The 20,346-nt window shown below is 44.4% G+C and overlaps 2 long non-coding RNA genes across 3 annotated transcripts; one reads left to right on the plus strand and one right to left on the minus strand.

Annotated features, from left to right (window-relative positions):
• Positions 1–1,823: 1,823 nt before the first annotated feature.
• LOC306942069 lies at positions 1,824–2,892 on the plus strand. Of its 2 annotated transcripts, XR_013792232.1 has the most exons (4): positions 1,824–1,994; positions 2,095–2,122; positions 2,221–2,284; positions 2,380–2,892. It is a non-coding gene; the product is annotated as an uncharacterized lncRNA (long non-coding RNA). The 2 variants fall into 2 exon arrangements; XR_013792233.1 differs by lacking the exon at positions 2,095–2,122.
• Positions 2,893–15,129: 12,237 nt separating this feature from the next.
• Positions 15,130–18,782, minus strand: LOC306942387. Its single transcript, XR_013792286.1, has 3 exons — positions 18,626–18,782; positions 18,062–18,180; positions 15,130–15,183 (listed from the first exon to the last, which is right to left on the minus strand). It is a non-coding gene; the product is annotated as an uncharacterized lncRNA (long non-coding RNA).
• Positions 18,783–20,346: the final 1,564 nt, after the last annotated feature.

Genomic DNA, 20,346 nt, shown 5'->3' on the forward strand with positions numbered 1-20,346 from the left:
GGCCCTCTTCCTCACTTCCTCGGCTGTGGAATAGATTAATGAAAAGAAACATTAAAAACATAATTTATATATTGTACTCGTGTATAAATTGTGTGTGTCTCAGTATGCCATGTTCACATTTCTGGAGTAGGCCTACAATTTGTAAATCAGTCTACTAGCAGTGATGCAGCATCTGGGTGAGATCTAGGTGGAGTACCTGCTGCTCTGTCGACCAGGGTCTTCCTCTTCTCCGACTCTGGAGCCTGTACCCGAGCCTCCTCCATGTCCTTCTCCTTCTCTGTCATCTCCTCCAGGAGCACGTCTGTTTCTGTCAGGACAGACGACGTCCCACTGCTCCTCTCATCTGCAGAGTTTTTCTTTTTATATTTTGTTTGTATAAGGACAAACCTCTCCCTCACACCCCGCTGGGTGACCTTAAACACGACTTCTGTGGAACTGTTCAGAGAGGTGGCGATTTCTGACCATGTTTTGCCCCTCTCTGAACTCCCCTTTCGGTGCATATACGGCTCCCTAAATCTCACCTCCCTGCAGAGGATTGCATCATGGGCATCATCTGTCCACTCCATTATAGGTTTCTGAAAGAAGATGGAGTAACATTAATGAACCGCAACATTAAGGTGCAGTTGTAACAGTGGAAACAGCTATCAGGCCAAGGTCTGTAGGCTTAGCCCAATATCATGCAATAAAGGTTACAGTAACATAGCCTAACTGTACAAGTGGGGTATGGGTATTGGAATTTATTGTGTGTGTGTGTGTGTGTGTGTGTGTGTGTGTGTGTGTGTGAATGAATTATTTTATTACAGTTTATCCAGTGCCAACAGTCAGGGGCGGCAGGTTCCTATAACTGCAGTGGGTGCCCCCCGGCCCCGCCTCCCTGCCCCCCCCCCCCCCCCCCGCGCCGCAGCGGGGGAAAAAAACATTTTTTTGGTACTTTATAGTACAGTACAGTGGTGCGCGCTTTCAGTTAATCACAACAATTAACGAACACATTAAATTGTTTCAGCATCTTGTTTCAACATTTCAGCATGATCAACAGTAAATAATTAAATTGTATTTTGGCTGAGATGGCTCTGTTTGTCAAGTCTCAAGTCATGGCTCTTTACAGACGGGCCGACGGTACACAGACAGCAGCCTCTCCGCTGACTGTGTTAGTGTTGTGTTGCTGCAGGAGACGGAGTGTGAATGAACCGTGCAGTCACTGGAACAAAGCCACCGTATTAGCATTTGAATACCTGTTCTGTGAACACCGTAAGGTGTGTGCCTACGTGACAAAATGACCAGGGGGAGGGGATCTTCAGCCTTAATCTCAGTTGGTGCTATTTGGTTTATTATTTTTTCAGTGAGTGCCCAAGCCCTCAGGCACTCCCAAAGTTGACGCCGCTGCCAACAGTTGACACAAAAATAATAAACAAAATAAAGTAATACCGCATACTGTATTGAACGAGACTGTGGACCGCATACTGAGAGTGTGGAGACAAGAGTGAGTGTGTGTGTGTGTGTGTGTGTGTGTGTGTGTGTGTGTGCGCGTGTGTGCGTGCGTGCATGTTCACTATAATAAACGTTACCAAACCGTTATGATGGCGATATCTGTGGCACACCTATAGCTACGTAGCCTACTCAAACTATGCTGGTAACAAGCCAAAAATAAACAGTTGATCAACTGATGTTGACGAGAACGCTATATGTTTTGAAAGCAAAAGCTTGCTGAAAGTTGTCGCTTCTCTTAAAGGGCAGAGCTCGCGGCAGAGCTTGTGTGGCAGGATGGATGTGCAATGACACGGCCCATATCCCACCCTTGTTGGTGGATGGATCAGTGTCACAGCCATCCTCCACCCACTGATTAGTGGGTTAATTAGTAGAGTATAAAGGCAGCTGGTCTCCTGTCAGCTGGTTGTCTCTCTCTCTGCTGTTCGTGGTGGCTGCCACACCAGGCTCTGTTAGCCGGTGTGTCCACACAGACTACGGCGTGTGTGTGCTGTTCATATTTGGTGCAGGTATGTTAATCTCTCTGGCTGTTTGACATAATTATCTGCACTTATTCATTGGTCTCAAACTTGACTGTGACTACACTCCATTTGTTCCCTCCTTCTGGAGTCCTGCGTGCGGTGACGTCACCATCCAAGTATGTTGACGGCTTCCTTATCCGCAGTACATGTTAGTTAGTTAGTTTGGGTGTCTTTGATGCCACAGGAATAAACACGGGCTCTTGTGTTGTTACAGTTGTCCTCTTGTCTGCTCCGCCGCGGTGGGCATCACGACGGTGCGTGTCGCCCTCATTAAAGCGGTAGGTCTCTTTGTCCTCTCTGAACTCTCTCTGTTCTTGCCTCAGTGGATTTAGTATTTAAGTATTAGTTTAACACGGCCGCTTGTGCTTTGCAGGGCCAGCATCACCACTGCTGCTTTGCTGTGGTTTGTTGTGGTGCATTCACCCAACCTCCTCTCCTTCGGGGGTCCACCCATTCCTCCCAGTTGTTCACAACGACCGGTGGGACACGACCACGTCACCACACGGAGACTGGCTCTAGTACGATAGGGTCCCTAACCCTGGGGTGGTCATGTTTTATCCTTTATTATTTCTGTGTTTGCTTGTTTTGCATTCATGGTTTGTTTTGTTTCTTGAGTTTGACACCACCAGTATCTATTTCCCCATAGGGGAGGAACTTTAGTGTACTGCTTTTATATTGCCCTTAAGAAGCAGTGGCCTATATGTATTATATATAGTGTGCTGCTACTCATGATGATATTAACCCATTTTATCCTGTTGATGCATCTACTCTTATTCTGCTGATTTGAAATGTCTTAAATATTGACTTCATAATAATGAATTGATGTTGGTTAATGACATAATTGCTGCTGCTATCGAGTTTAATAAAACCTTTTGTAATTTTGATACACACGTCTCTGCCTGCCTTCATCAATGTAAAACAAATCTGTGTTGGGGAGTCATTAAGTGCTCCGGGTGTTCAGTCAGTGTTATGTTAATAAATATCTCCTGGGGTGCAATTCCCCAGGTGGCGTAGTAGGCTATAGGTCAATCCGTATCACACTTGCATTCAACAACATTGTGAGATCTTACTTTTGGACAGTTTGTGAACTGTTCAGTGAATTAGTTTAGACTAAAGTGTAATTAGCAGAGCTCATACATACACACAACGCGTCCACAGTACTAAAATCACTCCCCTATTCGAGCCGTTGTAGACACTACGTGTAAGTGTAGGTTTCGCCGTAGTAGAAAGGGCTGCGACGGAGAGCAGGTTTATGTATCGAGCACGGCTCCATTTCCGGTTGTCGTATCCGACAGCCGTAGCCGTCATTGCTTAAAGTCGCTATTTATTGGACGGCAGCTACATCTACCACCGGTGCGCTGAGAGCAGCAAAATGGAGAGCCATAATGAACCATAGTCTGCAATAACCACAAACACCGTGGAGAACCAGAATTCCCCAAGTGCTTGCACCCAAAGCAGAAAACAACAGACCCAAAAAAATGGATGAAACCAGGTGTGTTTCCAGTATTTACAGCAAAACATGCCCATAATTACATATTCTTGTATTAAAAGAAGTCGCTATGACTGATTTCAGTCATTTGGATTCCATGGAAGCCAGCGTGTCTTCCATGAAAGCATGCAGCGCACCGAAAATAGCAGATCTACAAGCTCACGACACGTCGCAGTACGACGTGTTGTAGCTTGTAGATTGGCTATTTTAAGTCATTAGTTATTTTAGGGGAAAACCTCATATCTAAAAAGTATATTATCCTATTCACAATAATCAGATGTAAAAGCAGTGCGTTCCTTTGAAACACATTTTGGCCTAGTCTGTCTTTCTACTTTTGTGTGACATTGCAGCATAAGAGGCAAGAATATATTCTTTCAATCAGTTAGGGAGTGAAACCTATGTAATATAAATAAACATGTATTTCTCCACTCCACAAGCTTCACTACCCAAAAGCCAGGAAGGGAGAGGCAAGAGTGAAATAAGTGAAGACAGATCCCACGTTTGGTAGTTTTTTTTTAAATTATACATTTTAAATATAAAACACACGTACAAGTATTGCACTCCAGTCTAGCAGCACTTAGAATTAGAAAATAAATTTTAAATATAAAACACATGTAATGGTAGTGCAGTCTAGCATGGGCTCATATTAAAATCGTTTCATATAAGCATTGTTGTCTAACAATAAACAAGCTGTCTCTGCGTTATTGTCAGGGAGGTGTCGCTATCGTTTACGACAGTCAGTCACTCATATATGATAGTCTGTTTCTAGCGAAAATGTAACCAATTCAGTAGCAGTAATAATAGCGTTTTCTCTCAGTCAGTTGATTCTTCATATCCATGAGTGAAGTGGCCGGGGTGACATGGTGGATGGAACCCTCGTCCCTCTCCTTAACCCAGACCTGGTGGCCCCGTGCTGGGTGTGAAGAAGCACTATGAATGCCATGAATGTGCAGGTGGTGGTGGACCACAACGGGCTTATCATGGACATCGTGGTCAGATGGCCAGGAGCCACCCATGATGCCTTTATGTGGCGGAATTCTGCAGTGGGAGAGAAGGCAGCCAGGGCAGACTTTGGCGACAGTTTTTTCTTGGGTGACAGTGGTTACCCCCTCCGCACCTACCTCATCACACCGGTGGACGATCCGGCCTCACCAGCGGAGCAGGCGTTTAACGACAGCCACAAAACCACCAGGACCCACATCGAGCGGGTATTTGGCAGGTGGAAAGCCCGGTTCTGCTGCATCCACCGCTCCGCGGGCGGCCTGCGTATAGGTGATTGTGGTGACAGCGATGTTGCGCAACATAGCTGTGCGGGCTGGGTTACCCGATGTGGAGGATGATGATGATGAGCCAGCACCACCACCACCAGCAGCAGCAGCACCAGCATCACCCCCCGTCCCACGTTGTGAACCTCGAGCAGCACTCCACCGGGCTGGTGTCCGGGCCAGACAGGAGATCATCGACCTGTTCCGACTTCCCCACCCGTCCACCTTGCAGTCACCAAGCACTTCCCAGAGCACCTGAACAGTGAACACCTCTCCCCACATGACGTTTGTGACATTAGCTGTCCATCTCTCCTCCGCTCTGCTTGGGAACGCTCTCCACGGTTGGGAGATATTCCTCTTCAATTGAGGCGGTCATTCTAAAACGGCTGTTCTGTCGGGGAACAGCACGTTTAGTTGACACATCTGTGAAGGTACGTTTCTCCACATTGCTGTGTATTCTAGCGCCTGCCTTAAAAGTTTGAATGTGACTGTGACCGCTTGTTTTGTTTCTAGCCTCGGGGCTACACATTGAATATCTCCTTCTGGAGCTCTGTGTGGTGAACTGGCACAACGCCACCCCGGTACGTTATTGGTGGTTCTCCTTCTCATATATATTAATTTGGTGTCGTTGATGCCAGGGAATATAAACACAGGCTTTTGTTGTTTACAGTTCCTCTTATCTACCTGGCTACAGCTGCGGTGAAGCACAACGGCAGTACGCGTTGGCCTCATTACAGCTGGTGAGTCCCATTGTGTTCTTGCCTCTGCGAACTAAGTAGTATCTTAATACGGCTGTTTACGTTTCAGGGCCAGCACTACACCTGCTGCTTTGCTGATATTTACCATTCCACCCACTCTCATGTGCCACAGAGTCTGAGAACGATCACACAGCCACGAATGGTCCCAGTGGTTGGATTGCTGCTCGCCTGAGTCTGGGCCTGGTTCATTGTAACCCTTCTTGTTGAATTCCATTTCTCTATTATATTGTATTCCCGCAGTGTCTGGGCTTATATAAATATATAAGTATATTGTGTATTATATCATTTATATTTATATCGTATACTATAGTATACTATACCATTGTGATTTAGATATGACCGGCTGAAGAGAATACTGTCATTGTAGAATACCTCCCACTGTGATGTGCTGATATATATATTTATCCTCCTTATAGGTCCGGTGCTGGGGATACGCTACGCTGGAGCAGGCCGTCCAGTGCTGGTGGTAATGCCCTTTTCCCTTAGTTTACTTTTCCTTTGTGGTTTATTTTGAGTTGCCGTGTTGTGTTTTGTTTTGTGTATTGCCACCACCCTGTACAGGTGAGCCTGCCCAGCCCCCCCCCCCCCCCCCCCCCACCCCACACTTTAGGCACTTTATAGTCACTTGCACTTTAACCCTGTTGGATATTGCTATTGTTGCACAGTCATATTGATTAATGAAATGTCTTCTTGCTTGATGCCATGTTTTAATTAATTATATATATTGCTGACCAATTCTTTAAAGTATTTTGTATATTGGTTACACACGTTTCTGCCTTGCCTCTATTGTTACTGAATCTGTGTTGGGGAGTCATTACGTGCTCCGGGTGTTTAGTATTCTTAGTAAAATATCTCCTGGGGTGCAATTCCCCAGGTGGCGTAGTTGGCTACCTTAATCAATACCACCCCGCCACACTTTCATACAAAGGGGACAGGGTCTTGAAAACAAACAAACAAACTATAATGCTGGGGGTCATCCACATCACCTGCAATGGAGAGAGGTTGATTAGTGAAATGGATAGATTCTCAATTGTGGAGAAATATATCTAGACATGTCACCTACCCTTCATCTGGGGGAAACACAGTGGGGAGTGGGACTGGAACCGGGAGGGCTCCTCCGGCCCCGCCCTGGATGAACTGGGCCTCAGCCAGGAGCAGCCGTTTCTCCTCTATCTCCAGCTTCCGCTTCTTGATGGCTCCTCCTGGAGAGCATTGGACCTCTCCAGGTGGCTGTTGGTCCGTTGCAGCTGGGCTTCGATGCCCTGCAGCAGCACCAGCTTCTTCTCCTCTCCCATAAGGAGCGTCTCACTGCACTTGCAGGTGGGTGCACCTGCAGTGAGTGCCTGCAGTGGACGCATCCTTATGCCACCCCTCATCCGGACAAAGCGGCCTCGGCTGGGTGCGGAGGGTGGGTTGATGGCCTCAGGCATGGCCTGTTGGGTCCCACTCCCAGATGATTCGTCCTCAGGCGACAACCTCTCCTCCCCCAACATATCGAGCCCCTCCTAACCCCCTCCACGGCAGTCTTTGAAATTATCTGGAGGATCCTCTCCTCTTCCGGGGTGAGCTCAGATATCCCTTCTGGCTCACCACCAGTGGCCCGGGCCTCTCGATTTATGGCTGCTCACTTTTTTTTGGCCCACTGCTCATATCGTGCCATTTTTTGCGGACTGAGGTCCACTCCCGCAGACCACACCTGCTCGAAGGCGCCATGTCCCGGGCAATTGCCTTGATTGAAATTGATTGAAAAATGTATTAACAGTTTGTGTACATTTGAAACAAACGGGGTCCATTCCAGGATGCAATGTCATGCATTCTGGTATGGGGTCTCCAAGCTCATCTGTGCTCTGACCTAGGGGACATTTCATAATTATGGTAAGTTTTATATACTCATAAAAATGTTTAGAAGGCCTAAAAGTACTGTAAGTATAAATGATTACCTTCGGATGTTCTTGGCAGCATACGTTTTCCTCCTCTTCTTTCATAGTTCAACAGCGACCACCACATTGGCACCTAAAAATAAATAAAGGCCTACAGTATATGATTAATAAAGGTTAAAAGGCAAAAAACCCAAATCTAATGATTAGGAGTAAAATAAAAAGTGTCTCGCAAAATATGCCAAAGAGTGTGAATTTACATGACTGTCCAGAAATTTGGAACAGTAGACTAATGTAAAGCTTATAGCCTATACAAACATACACAGCGTTAGATACCAAAGAAAAAGTTTGCATTAGCAAACGCAGCTACACGTTTGTCACAGAAGCTAAACTCATAACGTTACATTACCAGGTTGTTATGGAGCCGACTGGCTGACTCACTCTCCGCATGTTGGTGGCTGAAAACGGGCAGGTGATTGGCAATGTAGTCAAAGTTAAATATATGTGGACAGTTGTTCAAAACAGCATCAATTAGCTCTGTGCTAAATCCAGTACAGGCTGCCTGAGTAGTGTAGAGGTATGGCTTGTTAACCAATTCCTTATTGTAGTCCTCCAACATACTCTTGATTAAGGTTTTATCCTCATGCCAAATTTCTCTTGATTGCACAGGTGCACACACATCTTGTTTGATCTCATAAATGGGCATAGGCTCAGCACCTGGTCCACCGCATGAGCATGACTTATGGCAATGGGTACAGCAGAGATGACCTGGCTCTAGACTTTGAGCATTGTTTTCAAATGTACCGTACAGGGCTATTCTGAAGTTTCTTTTCCTGATTTGAGTACTTTGTTCACTGCCTCATCCATTTTCAGTGACTGTTTTGTGTTGTACAAAATTGCATGTGATTGAAGACCATTTCTACCAGCTCTGCCAACCTCTTGTATTATTGCTTCAGTGTCATTTGGTGGCCCATACATGTACATTACTACATGGGAGATATTTGGGAAGTTCAGTCCCATTCCGAGTGCTGTTGTGGCAACCACAACTCTGCAGTTTCCCTGACCATTCAGGGAAGAAATCACTCTTTCCTTGTTGTGTGAGTGCGTCTTTGAATGGTAAATGCCAATGAGCTGAGTGTTTGCCTTGTGGTCTGGATCTCTGGCAACCCAAGCATCGTCAGCCAGTTCTGCTTTCAGGTAGCAGAAGACTTGTCCCACTGCCTTTATTGACCGACAGTAGGAGCCATTGTTGTAGCCTTGGCTCTAACCTGATCCACAATCCAGTCCAGGCACTGTAGTTTCTCTACAAGTGGAGGGGAGACCAGTCCTAGTCTGATGTTGTTTCTGTTTGGGCTCACGATTACTTGCATTGCATTCTCCATTTGCAGAAGTCTGCAGACTTCCTTTCTGGATTCCATGTCTGCAGATGCTGTCAAAGCCAAAACTGGTATAGCCTACCTGGACATATAATATTACAAATAAAAATGACTCAAATGAACATTATTAGAACAAACTATTAACAATAAATAAACATTACTCTTTGTAGCTTAAAATGACTAGATCATAAACTACACTACTTAACAACTATAGTATTTACATCACACTGTCTGTTATAGCAAGTTCACTCACCTTCTCTCACAATGGATCTGAGCTGGTCTAGCTTTCCAAAGCTCTCTCTGAAAGCAGGCTTTCCATTTGCACCCTGTCCCCTGTTAGAAGGGAGAAAAACAGTATTAACATATGTGGACATGCATGTGACTTTGTCTTTTACTCCACTACATTTCAAAGACAAATATTGTACTTTTGACTCCATACATTTGTAGGAAGGGAAAAAAGTACACTTACAATAAACAATAATTTGACAAATCTACAAGCTCACAACTGGTCACATTGTAACAAAAAGCTTTCATTTGGATTTGAGTAGCCTAATATTTGACCAGGACCACTTTAACTCAAGTGCTGAGGTTGTAGGCTATACTAACCCTACTCTATCAAAAGGAGGACATGGCTGCACCAGCAAAACCCAGACCGGGATCATGACCAGTATGGAACAGGGCCTGTTCCATGCAACTATGAGACAGGTGACAGTGTTAATACAACATGCACCAGTCCACGACATGCAGAGTGGGATCCATGAAGGTTCATGTCCTTATGTCCTAAACGGCTTAATGTAAGTCGCTCTGGATTAAGAGCGTCTGCTAAATGCCTAAATTGTAAATTGTTTGATTTGCTTTATAAGTTATATTCATTGTCATACAAAAAAGATAGGTTAATAGTGATCATATGAGTATTTTAGATAACTTCATTAAATATCACAGTGAAATGCAATCAAAAATGAGAATTATATTCTAATTAGTAATACAAATGTTTAATTGTTAGTTAAAATGGGCCTAAACTAGAACTGCACTCTGTCGAGTGCCTACTTGCTTGTTGCACACAAATAGGCCATAAATGGCCTACTAGAGCGCAAGCAGAGCGCGCAAGTACTGTCGACCGCTACAAACTGTCAAATCTCAGCTTCTCTTTGAAAGAACGATTGAAATATTGAATTATCAGGTTTAGCTATTTGCTACGTACCTACTTTTTGCATGTAAAAAAGTAGTATTATGAAGTAGTGTAGAACTTTCTATCTATAAAAAATACAGTTCTATCGATTTAGAACTGTCCTGGATCTCTTTTTAGTTTCTCAAAGAAAAATAAATCATAACAGATATCCGATGAAAAAAAAAAAGGTATATAAACTGAAATAAAATATGTTATCACGTATACAGTATAATTAATTAATAATTACATTTACTTAATCTTGGACTGTAGTGATATTAATACTAAATCATGGTCAGAGTAATAGGTGTCTCTAATTTCAATTTCTGTAATAATATTTTCACATTTGTTAAAATATTCATGATCTAAAATACTTCCATAATCTGTAGTTGGATTTATGATCAATTGTTTAAAGCCTAATCTGGACATGAAGGTCTTTATACTTCCATCTTTCTCGCTATGCAGGTCATCATTTAAATCTCCTAGTATCATAATAGAAGAAGTTGAAGCGGGTAGATACTTTATCAAGTTTTCGAGAAATGTCTTTAATTTTGAAAGGTCAGTTTTAGGTGATCTGTACATAAGAATGATATATAGATCTTTATCTTTTACATACGTGTTCTACTCTTTCTAATATCTTGATTTCATTTTGAATTATTTTAATGGAAATGTCTTCTTTTATAACAAACATCACTCCCCCACCTGTATCATATTCTTTGTCATTCCTGAATATATTGTAATTCATGTTAATTTTTCCTAATTTAAAAGTAAGGTTATTATGTTTCTTTAAGTGTGTTTCAGTAAAAGCTATTAGATCCAACATTTCAAGTTGGGAATCTGAGTTTATATCTTCTAAATGTGCTAAATAACGTTCAACAATCCAATTTTTAATGAATTATTGAATGGTAATTGAAGTATCTTCCGTATAGCCGTTGTTTCTAAAGGTGATTGACGTAATCTTATCATTTCTCTCTCTCATTCTTATCCACCTTGATCTTTTTAGGATTGAAGTCAAGTATATATAGATCTCTTATCCTTTTCACTCTACTGAATGCTGCATAGGCTTGTCCTGGGTTAAAATGTGAGCCCTTCATAGATACAACAATTTATTGTATAGTTAAACCTTGAACCTTATGAATAGTTAATCCCCAAGCTAATGTCAATGGGAATTGAAACCTATTTGTTGATCCTGTTCTTCTGCCTCCATGCATGGTAAATGATGGTTTCGTGTCTATAGATTGGAACTGCTTCGGGGTAATGTGTTTTGTAGTTACTATTAGACTTTGCATTAAGACCAACATCTTTGTCTTGGAATTTAACGAGTATTACTGTAACATAGTCACTGTTGTTCCGAAAGTCAATATACTCAACAGAGCCTCTGATATCGTTGACTAATCCATCAGATACCATTACATTAGTAGTCAACATCACTTGTGCACCAATTGCTATATTAAGTATACTTCGTAAACCTCCTGTTTGTGATACTTTCCTTTTTGTGTAATCCAGATCGAATAGTCGTGTGTCTTTATCATTTCTACTATCTTCTGCCTTTATATGATAAATAATAATATTTAATTTACCAAGTTTGTAGTTATTGTGTTCATCGACAGATGTATTCTCTGCAAAGACATGAAGTGCCTCTTCTGGGTAATTATCATTAGGATTTATTTATCTTGATTGTAACTGTTGGATATCCTCATCTGTTATTTTTCCTTCTCTGACTCGATTCAACATTCCAGCAAAGTTCAAATCATCTTTCTGTCACATAACTTCATCAAGTTCCAACAATTTAAATAAATCCCATCCATTACCACATATATTAGCCATTTCATTAGTTGTAGATGTATTTTTGCATTACTGGGGGTAGTTGGAATAGATCTCCAACGGCTAAAATAGACACATTGCCAAAGGGTTCATGTATTTTTGATCCATTTTCAATAACATGTGTGCCTTTAATTTGACTCAATCGTTTGTGTACTTGGAGAAGAATCATAGAAATGTCATCTATGATTAATAATTGCAGATTTTGTAAGGAATTTTCTAGTAATGCTACCTTTTCTTGATTCAGTGGTAAGAAACTATTTCCGAATCTCGATGATTTCAACGATAAAGCTTTAATATTAAAAGCCGCTATTCCCATTGATGCCGTAATTATAGAAATAGTTTTTATCAGGTTTGATGTAGTTAACTGATTTGAATAATCTCATGGAGTCGTAATGGATCAGTTTAATAAGATGACTCTTTCCTACCCCACCTGATCCACTAAGGAAGATATGATATGGGACACTTTTTGTTCCTTCTTTTAAAGCAAGAACTGTATTTTTACACCATTGACGATGGAAATCGTCGTTCAATGACCTCATCATTTTACAATATTCTTGATGAGATAATATATCTTTCCTAACTTCTTGTCTGTATATAGATCCCCTGTGTAGTTCCCATGATTTCTAGATAGAAGATTTGTATTAGCATCCAGGTCTTCTTGACTTATTTCTCGTTCCGTCTCTTCACCCTCGTTTAGTAGAAGTATTTCTTCGTGTTCCGTACAAGGAGCAATATTTTCCCAAGCATGTTCCGGTGGACCATTCGTTTCAAGGTTCGTTATAGCTGCATCTATTGCTTTCGGATTTATACTGTATCTCTTCTCATTTTTGCAAATGACATCAATTTTGGCATTATAATGGCAAAATTGATGTCAGGGTATAACTGGTATAACTAGCTCTCAATGATGACGTAATAAAGATGTGGATTAAAGGACCCAATGCCAGGGTGTCGTCAGGGTATAACTGGTATAGCTAGCTATCAATGATAACTAGCCAATGCCAGAATGTAATTGGTTTTCGATGGTGACGTAATGACGATATGTTTTAGTGTCGGGAGGATTAGAGGTAATGTTCCTATGTATATGTATATGTAATTTGTAAGTTTATTAGCGGTATACTGTGGTTACTCTTGATGCTTATGCACCGTCCCAGCAAATGACGTCAGGGTATAACTGGTATAGGTAGCTCTCAATGATCACTAGCTCTCAATGATGACGTAATAAAGATATGGATTAAAGGACCCAATGCCAGAATGTAATTGGTTTTTGATGGTGACGTAATGACGATATGTTTTAGTGTCGGGAAGATTGGAGGTAATGTTCCTATGTATATGTAATTTGTAAGTTGATTAGCGGTATACTGTGGTTACTCTTGATGCGTATGCACCGTCCCAGCAAATTACGTCAGGGTATATCTGATATAGCTAGCTCAGTAGTCAGTAGTCATTACGTAATTTGCTTGGACGGTGCATACGCATCGTCGGGCGAAACTAGTACTTGCACGCTCTGCTTGCACAAGTAATTAGGATAATAAGTTAACGTCAGAAAATGTGAGTAAGTTGGTATTGGAACCTGTATATCCACACACATACACTAAATAGATAAACAAATTGACTCATCTGTCTGGGGTGGCAGGGTTCACAGGGGTCGCCTGTGTGTGCCTGTGTTATATGGGTGGAACAGACCAAAGTACTGAACATTACCAAATACTAAAACATTTCACTCTCAAATCCTCTCATATTTGCGGACACCCTTGATGGCATCTGCTCCGCGTTTCTGTTCGGCTTCAACCTCGGCCTCCAGGTCACGCACCTTCACAATTAAAAGATACACATTGACATTTTGTTCTTCTGATTTAATTGTGTATAGCAGGGGCGCCTAACTTTGTTTCCAGGTGGGGGAGCACAGATTTGGACTCATGCGCGCGCAAAGCGCGCGCGCAAAAATGCGCGTGCATGTGCCTCGTGCACGCGCGTTTTTGCGCATTTTCACACGGAAAAGTGGCTTTTACTTTCCCTCTCCACACGCAAGTTATATGAACAAACTGACAAAATGCATCATAAAAAGGCGTAGGCCTATTTAGGCTACACATGACATTGGCAAGGCGCCGATATCAAAACAAAACATATAAATTATAGCCCTATTATACAACAGACGAGCTGACAGCGCAGCGCGCTTGGGCTCGGCGACCCCGGTGTTGTATCGTCATCATTCATCATAGATCCCTCCCCGTCAGAATCTAATATCTAACATTAAATTGCAGCAGCATTCAGCAGTTCAGTTGGCACGGCGGCCATAGTAATTAGTAAATACTATATTATTTCTCACTGCAATAGTGACTATTAGAGAAATAATATAGTTAAATTGTAAATGCTTTACCTTAAACCCCAAATGTGCTCTTGCGCTCCGGGGTGGTTAATTCCCTCATCATGGCATTTACTGTATATCCAACGTGAGTTACGTGTCAGAATGTCATTATGTAGGCTACGTGAGATGGACACTGCTGCTTGTGCTGCTGCTGCTGCTGTTGTTGTTGTTTTTATTATTGTCCTCCTTCTCCGACGACAACGGACTCAACCTCAACGTTAGCACTCGTTCCCTGCTGAACACTGCTGCTGGTGCTCATGAAGGCCAAGGGTTCATGAACTAGACTTGATTTGGGCTTGGACCCACCAAATAAATCATTCTCTTCTGAGCCATGTTGACAACAACAACACACACATTCAGGCTGACCGGAGAAATTCAAATCCGTGCGCCCCGTGCGTAAAGGTAACCGGAAATAGCATCAGCAGCAGAGCAGTAGCCTCGGAAACCCAGATGTTTTTATTTCCAGGGAGAAAAAGCAGAGCAGAGACGATGATAAAAAAAAAAAAACCCAAAAAGTCACACAAATGTAGTTTAAGGATACTATTTATTTTATCCTCCAACCAGTCCACTTTTTATTTATATAAATAATAACGTGACATTATATATATTTTTAAATTTCCTTTTTTTTGGTAGGCTACTGCACATTCATGTCATGAATAATAATTTAAGAAATCATAGCAGATTATATGAGTTAAAAAAAAACCCTCAATTCCACAACTGTGGAAAAAACTTCCAGCTGTAGTACAGTCATGGCCGGCCTGTAGATGGCCACCAAAAAAAAAAAGAAGCTTATTCTGGTGTTGCCAAATAACTAATTATGTTGCCAGTCAGATGCGGATGCGCATATGACATATCTAGGTCATATCAATTTAATCAGCAGAGCAGTGCTGCTTCTCTCTCTGTCATATGATTGCTTGAACCCAGATACAGACAGGAGACAGACAAGTTGGAGTCTTTTAGAATATAGATTTATTATACTTCTGACATGAGGAGCAGAGCTGAGTGAGCAGAGGCAGGTGAGGCAGGCAAGCGTCCAGTTCCAGGGTGGTTCAAGGTTACTGTGAAGACAGGAGAATAGATGTAAGTATAACAGAATAGCACACTGAGATAGAATGATGCTGCTAGCCCGGGTAGAACAGGACTGACTAGGTCCAACAGAGACGGATGATCTGGCAGGGCATGAAGGGTTGAACCTGGCTTTATAGTTGTGCTGATTGGTTGCCTCCGCCTCCTCTCCTGCACCTCTGTCTGCACTCCTATAAATAGAGGATAGGTTTAGAAAGAAGGGGAGGAAGACCGGGTAGGTGTGGCAGACGTGACAGTACCCCTCCTTCTACGGGCGCCACCTGGCGCACGTCTGGGCTGGTCCGGATGGTCATCATGAAACTGCCGAATAAGGGAGGGATCCAATATTAGTCTTCGAGGGACCCAAGAACGTTCCTCAGGGCCATAACCCTCCCAATCCACTAGATACTGCAGCCCTCGACCACGGCGGCGAACGTCCAGCAGTCTTCGAACCGTATAGGCCGGGTGGTCGTCGATCAACCTCGGAGGAGGCGGGGCTGGCGTTGGAGGGGCCAGTGGGCTGGTGGAAACAGGTTTAAGCTGGGAAACATGGAATGTAGGATGCACGCGAAGAGAAGCCGGGAGCTTGAGACGAACAGCACAAGGGTTGATGATGGACTCGACCTCGAAAGGACCCACATAACGAGGAGCCATCTTCTTGGAGGTGACCTTGAGTGGTAGATCCTTTGCAAAAAGCCACACCATCTGACCAGGCACGTACTGAGGCGCTGGAGTCCGATGACGATCAGCCTGGTGCCGAATCCTCTCCCCAGCCTTGAGAAGAGCAGCACGGGCACGCTTCCAGGTCTTACGGCAGCGTCGTATGAGGGCCTGGACAGAAGGAACTCCAACCTCGATCTCTTGAGCAGGAAACAAAGGAGATATCCAAGGGAACAGAGGAAAGGAGACATACCAGTGGACGCACTGGACAAGGAATTGTGGGCATATTCTACCCAAGCCAGTTGAGAACTCAAGGTGGATGGGTTAGCAGACGCCATACAGCGTAAAGCAGCCTCGACCTCTTGATTTGCTCGTTCAGTCTGGCCGTTCGTCTGAGGATGATAGCCTGAGGAGAGGCTGGCAGTAGCACCCAGAGCTGTACAGAAGGCTTTCCAGACATGAGAGGTGAACTGGGGGCCTCTGTCGGAAACAATGTCAGTACATAGGCCATGCAGGCGGAACACGTTGTCGACCAGGAGGTCAGCAGTCTCTCTAGCAGAAGGACGTTTCGGCAGAGCAAGTAGATGGACAGCCTTGGAAAAACGGTCAATGATGGTCAGTATAACAGTCTTTCCTCCTGAAGGTGGCAGGCCAGTGACAAAGTCTACAGCGATGTGTGACCAAGGACGATTCGGAACAGGCAGGGGTCGAAGGAGGCCGGAACTGGGTCTCGTAGAAGTCTTATTACGGGCACAAGTGGGACAGGCAGCAATGAAGGACTGGGTATCATCCACCATAGAAGGCCACCAAAACCTCTGACGAAGGAAGGACAATGTCCGATTGATGCCTGGATGACATGTCAGATGGGTAGAATGCCCCCATTCAAGGACCTGTGAGCGCACAGCATCAGGGACAAACAGACGATTTTGAGGACCGGTACCAGGATCAGGCTGTTGTTTGAGCCTGCAGGACCCTCGACTCCACCTCCCAAGTGTCGGCGGCAAGGATACACGTAGGTGGCAAGATGGGGTCCGGATCCGTACCACTCTCCTCCACAGTGTGTAGACGGGACAGAGCATCAGCTCTAGCATTCTGGGAGCCTGGACGAAAAGTGAGGGAAAAATTAAATCTGCCAAAAAACAAGGCCCATCTTGCTTGACGTGAATTCAGCCGCTTTGCTGACTGAATGTAGGACAAATTTTTATGGTCAGTCCAGACAATGAAGGGGTGGACAGCACCCTCCAGCCAATGGCGCCACTCTTCCAGTGCCTCTTTTACTGCCAAAAGCTCCCTGATGCCAACACCATAATTTCTTTCTGCTGAATCAAGTTTGCGTGAGAGAAAAGCACAAGGATGCAATTTATTGTCAGTAGGGGAGCGTTGAGAAAGAACAGCGCCCAACCCTGTGTCCGAGGCGTCCACCTCCACGATGAACTGCAGGTCTGGGTCTGGGTGTATAAGAACAGGAGCAGAGACAAAACGCTTTTTAAGCTCAAAAGCTGCTTCTGCTTCAGAGCTCCAACGGAAGGGGATGGAAGTTGACGTGAGGGCTGTAAGCGGGGCTGCAATAGAGCTGTAGTTCTTAATAAACACTCTATAGAAATTGGCAAAACCCAAAAAACGCTGCAGCTGTTTGAGGTTAGTGGGGGCTGGCCACTCAGCAACAGCAGAGACCTTGGCAGCATCCATCTGCAACTGACCTGGAGCAATCACATAACCTAGGAATGACATAGAAGTGGCATGAAATTCACACTTTTCAGCCTTGACAAATAGTTTGTTTTCCAGGAGGCGTTGGAGAACCTGGGAAACATGCAGCTCGTGCTCGGCCTGGTTCTTAGAAAAAATCAAAATGTCATCCAAAAAGACAAAAACAAATCGATTCAACATGTCCCGGAGCACATCATTAACCAGAGCCTGAAAAACAGCAGGTGCATTAGTTAATCCAAATGGCATGACCAGATATTCAAAGTGTCCAAGAGTAGTATTGAAAGCTGTTTTCCATTCATCACCTTCCCGTATGCGCACAAGGTGGTAGGCATTACGCAGATCTAATTTGGTGAAAATGGTAGCTCCATCAAGGTGAGAAAAAGCAGAACTGATTAACGGCAGAGGGTATTTGTTTTTAACAGTGATATTGTTCAGACCACGGTAATCAATGCAAGGTCTTAATGAGCCGTCTTTTTTACCCACAAAAAAAAACCCAGCACCCACCGGAGATGAAGAGGGTCGGATGATTCCAGCCGCCAACGAGTCCCTGATGTATCTCTCCATCGCCTCTCGTTCAGGCCGAGATATGTTATACAGCCGACTGCTTGGGAGAGGAGCGCCATCTAGGAGGTTGATGGAACAATCATAGGGCCGGTGAGGTGGTAACGACAGAGCTTGATCCTTGCTAAATACTTGAGCAAGACTGTGATAAGTTTCAGGTACAGAGGATAAATCAGGAGGATCTGCAGGAGGCTGAGGTTCAGAGGAGGAGGGAGTCTGAGCAGAGTGTAAACAGTTTAAATGGCAAGCTGTACTCCAGGAACGTATCCTCCCTGTAGACCAATCAATTTGAGGATTATGCATTTGGAGCCAAGGAAAACCAAGAACCAATGGTGTCTGAGGGCAGTCAATAATATGCAACTGAATCTCTTCATGGTGATTTCCAGACAAAATAACAGTAACTGGTACAGTCTTTCTATCCACCCGGGCTAGGGGTAAACCATTTAGTGCTTTAGCTTGCAAAGGACAATCAAGAGGCATCAAATCAATCTTCATTTGTATAGCTACCTGGCGATCTATGAAGCTCTCGTCAGCTCCGGAGTCAATCAATGCTGAGAGGGGCACCGACTGGGATCGCCACACGAGGGCAGCATTGACCCGAGGCCTTGAAGTTGAGAAGGATGATGTACACTCTGCTCGGCTCGTCAGTATCTCCCCCTTTACTGGCGAGCCAAATCTTTTACTGGGCGGATAGGACAGGAGGAAATAAAGTGGCCCGCCTGGCCACAATACAAGCATGATTTAGACTGAAAACGGCGAGTCTTCTCCTCCGGAGACAGGTGAGCCCGACCCAACTCCATAGGCTCGGACTGACTAGAGTCATTCGTTGACTCTCGGCGGGGCTCGGGGCCTCTCTGGGACGGAGCGCTGGACGGAGGTGAAAGCTGGAACGGAGTTGGAGATGGAACACCGGAAGAGGAGCCTGCTCGATGAGAACGGAAACTTTTCTCTCTTCGGCGCTCACGGAGGCGGTTGTCGAGACGAATGGAGCAGCTGATCAACTCGTCGAGATCCGTACTCGTCACGGAATGCCAACTCGTCCTTGATGTCTTCATTCACCGCTCTATGGAACGCACCTTGAAGAGCCTCATTATTCCAGCCACTCTCCGCAGCAAGAGTGCGGAACTCCACTGCAAACTCTGCAACACTACGGGCTCCCTGGCGGAGGGACATGAGCCGCCTAGTAGCCTCCTTGCCTCGTACGGGATGATCAAACACCTTCATTTCACCGGTGAACGCAGCATATGACTGGCATACCTGCGATTGCTCCTCCCAGACAGCGGCGCCCCAGGTGAGAGCGGATCCTTTCAACAGGCCAAGCAGGTAACAAATACAAGATCGATCAGCAGCATAGGTTCGTGGCTGCTGTTCAAAAACGAGAGAGCATTGCATTAGAAAGGCTAGACACGCTCCTAGATCACCAGCATAATGTTCAGGAGTAGGGACAGGTATCTCACGGGCAGGAGGAATATCAGGGACAGGAGCATTGTTAGCTGCGGCAGCCGCGGCAGCAGCAGCTGCTGCGTTGTTATTCTCAGCGACAGCCTGGTTGGTGAGGTGTCCCTGAATATTAGTAACACTGGCACTAAGTGCCTCCAAACGAGAAATTATCTGTTTCAAAGCTTGATCATGTTGACCAATAACGGTGTCCTGGTTAGCAATAGCTTGCGAAACTGCCTCCATGTCTGCAGGGTTCAGTTTGGCCAGATCATACTGTCATATGATTGCTTGAACCCAGATACAGACAGGAGACAGACAAGTTGGAGTCTTTTAGAATATAGATTTATTATACTTCTGACATGAGGAGCAGAGCTGAGTGAGCAGAGGCAGGTGAGGCAGGCAAGCGTCCAGTTCCAGGGTGGTTCAAGGTTACTGTGAAGACAGGAGAATAGATGTAAGTATAACAGAATAGCACACTGAGATAGAATGATGCTGCTAGCCCGGGTAGAACAGGACTGACTAGGTCCAACAGAGACGGATAATCTGGCAGGGCATGAAGGGTTGAACCTGGCTTTATAGTTGTGCTGATTGGTTGCCTCCGCCTCCTCTCCTGCACCTCTGTCTGCACTCCTATAATTAGAGGATAGGTTTAGAAAGAAGGGGAGGAAGACCGGGTAGGTGTGGCAGACGTGACACTCTCTGAGTCTGCACACACTGACTGACCAGCTAAAATGTATGCCTACTTTAAAACATAATATGACAAACCTTGGATTAATTCTTCTGAAAAC

Source organism: Electrona antarctica, assembly GCF_951216825.1.
Source record: "Electrona antarctica genome assembly, chromosome: 18".
Taxonomy (NCBI): Eukaryota; Metazoa; Chordata; class Actinopteri; order Myctophiformes; family Myctophidae; genus Electrona; species Electrona antarctica.